The following is a 4,643-nucleotide window of genomic DNA, read 5'->3' as shown; positions in this document are numbered from 1 at the left end:
TAGAGTGATAGCTCAGTGAAGCACTGCCTGCGAGAGCTTGAGGACTGAATTCAAGTCCCCAGCACCCACAGAATATGCTAGGTATTAGGAATTTTCCTATTGCGAACTCTCTGCAAACGCAAAAATCCCAATCAAGCCAAATTAAAAATCCATGTTTAATGCGATTCCTGCGCTCTTGGGTGGCTCCAAGGGGGAACTGGGAAGCCGCAAAGGTGTCCACAGGGGGTAAGGTGGGGGATATAGTTGGGGGGAGGGGGAAAGGGTGGGAAAGAAAGAGACCACAAGGGAACTTTCCAGAGAAGCAGTTTTAAATAGACTGGGGTCAAGATTTTGGCAGGCTGTCTTGACCCTCCTCTAGGAAGGGGTCAAGGCTTGGTGGGTACAGGGACGGGGCCTCCAAAGATGGAGGCCAGAGACCGGGGCTTACATTCCAGACTGTTTGTATAAGGGATAACAGGAAGCTGAGGTGATACTTTGACCAACATTTAGGCTCTCTTAGGGAAAAGGGGAGTTGACTCAAGTCTGGCTACTTCCTTTGGGCATATGGGGAAGGGGAGAGCTGGGTGTTGGTAGGTCCACGCTCAGCAGCAGGTGTGGCTAGAAAGGCATCCTTTGTACTGTCATTCCAGAGACATCAGACATCTGTTCCTTGGTGGAGGTGAGAAGGCAGGTGTCTAGGAAAAAAAATATTGTTATCACCAAAGATGAGCGTGCCAGGATGAGGAGCAGGTAGGCCCTTCATTGTGGCATCCTGGAAAACCAGAGGGTGGAAGGTCCTGCCTGCTGGACAGACCAAGTGTCCTGAGTAGGTGCCCGCTTGAGCCTGGAGAGATGGTACCAGCATGGGTGTCCCAAGAGCTTGGCAGCCAAGGGGGTGGTGAGGATTACCGTGTGAGGTCCTGTCCATCGAGGTTCAAGAGACCTAGGAGTTAGCTGTTTGAGGAGTACTCTGTCACCTGGGGAGAGCGGGGCAGGTTTAGGGGCATTAGGGTCCCCTGGTGTGGTGGCAGGAAGACAACTGTCAGCGTGTGAATGGAGAAGGGACCTCAGAAGGGAGAGGTAGGGAAGGTACCCCACCAGTGGAGGAGTTTGGACTGGGAGGTGATGGTTAAGGAGAAAGGGACTTCCATAAAGCAGCTCAAAAGGGCTCAGGCCCATAGGGGAACGTGGAGTGGCCCTGAGGCGAGTAAGGGCAATGGGGAGAAGGGAGGGCCAAGATAACCTGAGTTCAATGGAGAGCTTGGTTAGCTGTTGTTTGATGAGTCCATTGGCCCTCACCACCTTTCCCGAGGGTTGTGGATGGTAAGGGGTGTGGAATTTCCAGGAGATGTTGAGAGCTTCTGACAAGAACTCCATGACTGGGGCTGGAGAGATGGCTCAGTGGTTAAGAGCATTGCCTGCTCTTCCAAAGGTCCTGAGTTCAATTCCCAGCAACCACATGGTGGCTCACAACCATCTGTAAAGAGGTCTGGCGCCCTCTTCTGGCCTTCAGGCATACAGACAGAATATTGTATACAAAATAAATAAATATTAAAAAAAAAAAAAAGAACTCCATGACCCTGGAAGTGAAGGCTGGCCCAATGTCCATCTGGATGGTTTGTAGAACACCAAACCGAGGAATGATGTGGTCCAGGAGTACCTGAGCCACCACATCTGCTGTTGACCCACCTTAAACCTCTTTCTTTAAACTAGGGTCACTATTCAACTATTCTGGGCCTGCCAGGCTCCAGAAGATCCTGTGGGCTAAGAAATCTGTAGGAAGACAAGCCTACCTTGACCTGAGCAGCTAGGCTGTCCAGTCCAGCGATTCTGTCCACGTCTGGAGATCTTCAGTTTAGATGAAAGGCAGCTTTGCCCAGTGGTCAGCGCTTGGCAGTTGAATCAAATTGCAGATGGACATTATTTTGTACCCATTTGTCTTCTGTCTTCTGATGTGGGAGTGTCATATATCAATCTGTTGATTTCATTGGTTAAGCAATAAAGAAACTGCTTGGCTGGCCCTGATAGGTTAAAACATAGGTAGGAGGAGTAAACAGAATAGGATGCTGGGAGGAAGAGGAAGTGAGCTCAGACTCTCTCTCTGGAGCAGAGACACCAGGCTCTGCTCTCCCAGGCAGTTCCGACCCAGGATGGACGTAGGCTAGAATCTTCCCGGTAAGCGCACCTTGGGGTGCTGCAAACAATTATTAGAAATGGGCTAGTCCAGGTGCGAGAATTAGCCTAGAAGAGGCTATATAGAAATGGGCCAAGCAGTGCTCAAATGAATACAGTTTGTGTGTTGTTATTTCAGGGCATAAGCTAGCAGGCGCCCGGGGTGCTGGGGACGCAGCTCCGCTGCTCCTATTTCAACAGTCTTCTTTGGAGGAAATAGAGTGCTGCTGCTAGGAGCCAACCTGTCTCTTTTTGTTATGAGAAGTCTTTTGGTAATTAAGCATTTAAACGCCATATTCCCCAGATCTCTGAGCAGATGAGCAGGCTTAGCATGCATAAGGTGCTAGGTTTGATCCTCTACACCACAGAAACAAAATTACATGTACACATTTTGGGTAGCTTTGAAAATGTTAGGCTACTATGTAAAAACCACATCAAAACAAATGAACACTCTCAAGTCTTTGTTGTTGGGGAGCGAGGCACTATCCACACACTAACCTAATATTCTTTCATGAAATAACATGGTAAATGTGCAAGGGAGCTCCTCCAGGCAGCCAGGTTTGCACAGCAGTAGCCTCAGTGCTAAACAATTGGGGTGAAGTACTTTGCAAACAGTAAAGTGGTTTGCAAATAGAAGTTTTTATATGAGCTCCCGACTAGGTGTTTGTCTTAGGGTTTCTGTTGCTGCAACGAAACACCATAACCAAAAAGCAAGTTGGGGAGAAAAGGAGTTTATTTAACTTACACTTCCATATCTCTGTTCATCAGTGAAAGAAGTCAGAACAGGGACTTAAACAGGGTAGGATCCTGGAGACAGAAGCTGATGCAGAGGCCATGGAGGGGAGCTGCTTACTGGCTTACTTCCCCTGGCTTGCTGAGCCTGCTTTTTATAGAACCCAAGGAACCCAGGGATGGCACTACCAACCACTGATCTCTAAATGGGAAAATGCCTTACAGCTGGATCTCATCGAGGCGTTTCCTCAGCTGAGTTTCCTTCCTCTGACGATTCTAGCCTGTGTCAAGTTGACACACAAAACCACCCAGTACAGTTTTCTTTCCTACAAGGCCTGATAAAGGTGACAAAGCGGCTCCATGGTGGTTTTAACCTTCACCCGGGACTACAGATATAGTTTAATTGGCAAAATATTTGCCTAGTGTGTGTGAGATGCCCGGAGTCAGATTCCCAATATCACATGAACTGGGTGTGATAGTGAATACCTGTAAGGTGTAGGCAAGAGGATCAAGAGTTCAGATTGGCTACTATGTAATATGGTCATATTTTTCTTAGGCTTCCTATTACTGTGATAAAACACCATGATGTTCTGTGACAAGGTTTTTCTGGGGCAATGCAACACACATCTACTCACCCTGGATAAGGAGTCCATGGCTGACCGAAGTCACCACCAAAGTCCAGTGAGTTTTACTGGGTTACTTATAGGAATATGTGAGAGGGGTTGCTTACAGAAGCAGAAATAGCTCCAAGACATCTGCATCACCAAAGCCCACCCCAGCATGGTGGACAATTCACAAAGCTGGGGTTGATCTAAGCCTCTTCCAGGTAGATTGGCTTATCTGAGAATATCTTTCAGCCTTCTCTTTTACTTACTCTAAGAAGGAGGGGAACCTTGTGAATCTGGTCAGTTTCAGGGACTTACTGAAGTTATATATTGTTTTGTTCTTTATGACAGAGTTTCTCTGTGTAGCCCTGGCTGTCCTGGGACTCACACCATAGACCAGGCTGCCCTGGAAGTTGGAAATCCACTTGTCTCTGCTAGCATAACAGGCATATGCCACCAGGACCAGCCCTGAAGCTAGCTGGTTGGAGTTGTTCTGTTTTGAGCAGCTTCCTTGAAAGATGGATTATTTCAATCTTGGCATAAACTGCTATACAACACATTACCAAAAGCAACTTACTTGAAGAGAAAGAGGTTTATTTCAGCACAAATGACTGTATCACAGTAGATCCTTGAAAAGAGTCAGGGCAACATGACAGTGGTGGTACACACCTGTAATTCCAGCACTGGGGAGGCAGAGGCTGGTGGATCTCTGAGTCTGAGTCCAGCTTGGGCTACAGAGTGAGTTCCAGGACAACCAGGGCTATGCAGAGAAACCCTGTCTTAAAAAAAAAAAACTAAAAGAAAAAGAAAAAAGTCAGGGCAGGAACTCAAGGTAGAAGCTGAAGCTGAGTCTGTGAAGAAACACTGCTTACTGGCATGGTCTCCATGGCTTGCCCAGGACTGGCACCACAGAGCCCCCCCCCCCCATTAATCAGTTATCAAGAAAATGCTTAGCAGATTTACCTATAGGCCTTTTTTTTTTTTGAGAGAGAGAGAGAGTTTTCTGTGTGTAGCCCTGACTGTCCTGGAACTGGCTCTGTAGACCAGGCTGGTCTCGAACTCAGAGAGAGATCCGCCTGCCGCTGCCTCCCGAGTGCTGAGATTAAAGGCATGCACCATTACCACCAGGCTTAGCCTTGATTTTTTTTTTTTTTT

This window comes from Alexandromys fortis, unplaced genomic scaffold, assembly GCF_014885135.2.
Source record: "Alexandromys fortis isolate MF-2015 unplaced genomic scaffold, M_Fortis_MF-2015_v1.1 scaffold_222, whole genome shotgun sequence".
Classification (NCBI taxonomy): Eukaryota; Metazoa; Chordata; class Mammalia; order Rodentia; family Cricetidae; genus Alexandromys; species Alexandromys fortis.
Note: the sequence above shows the minus strand (reverse complement) of the source record.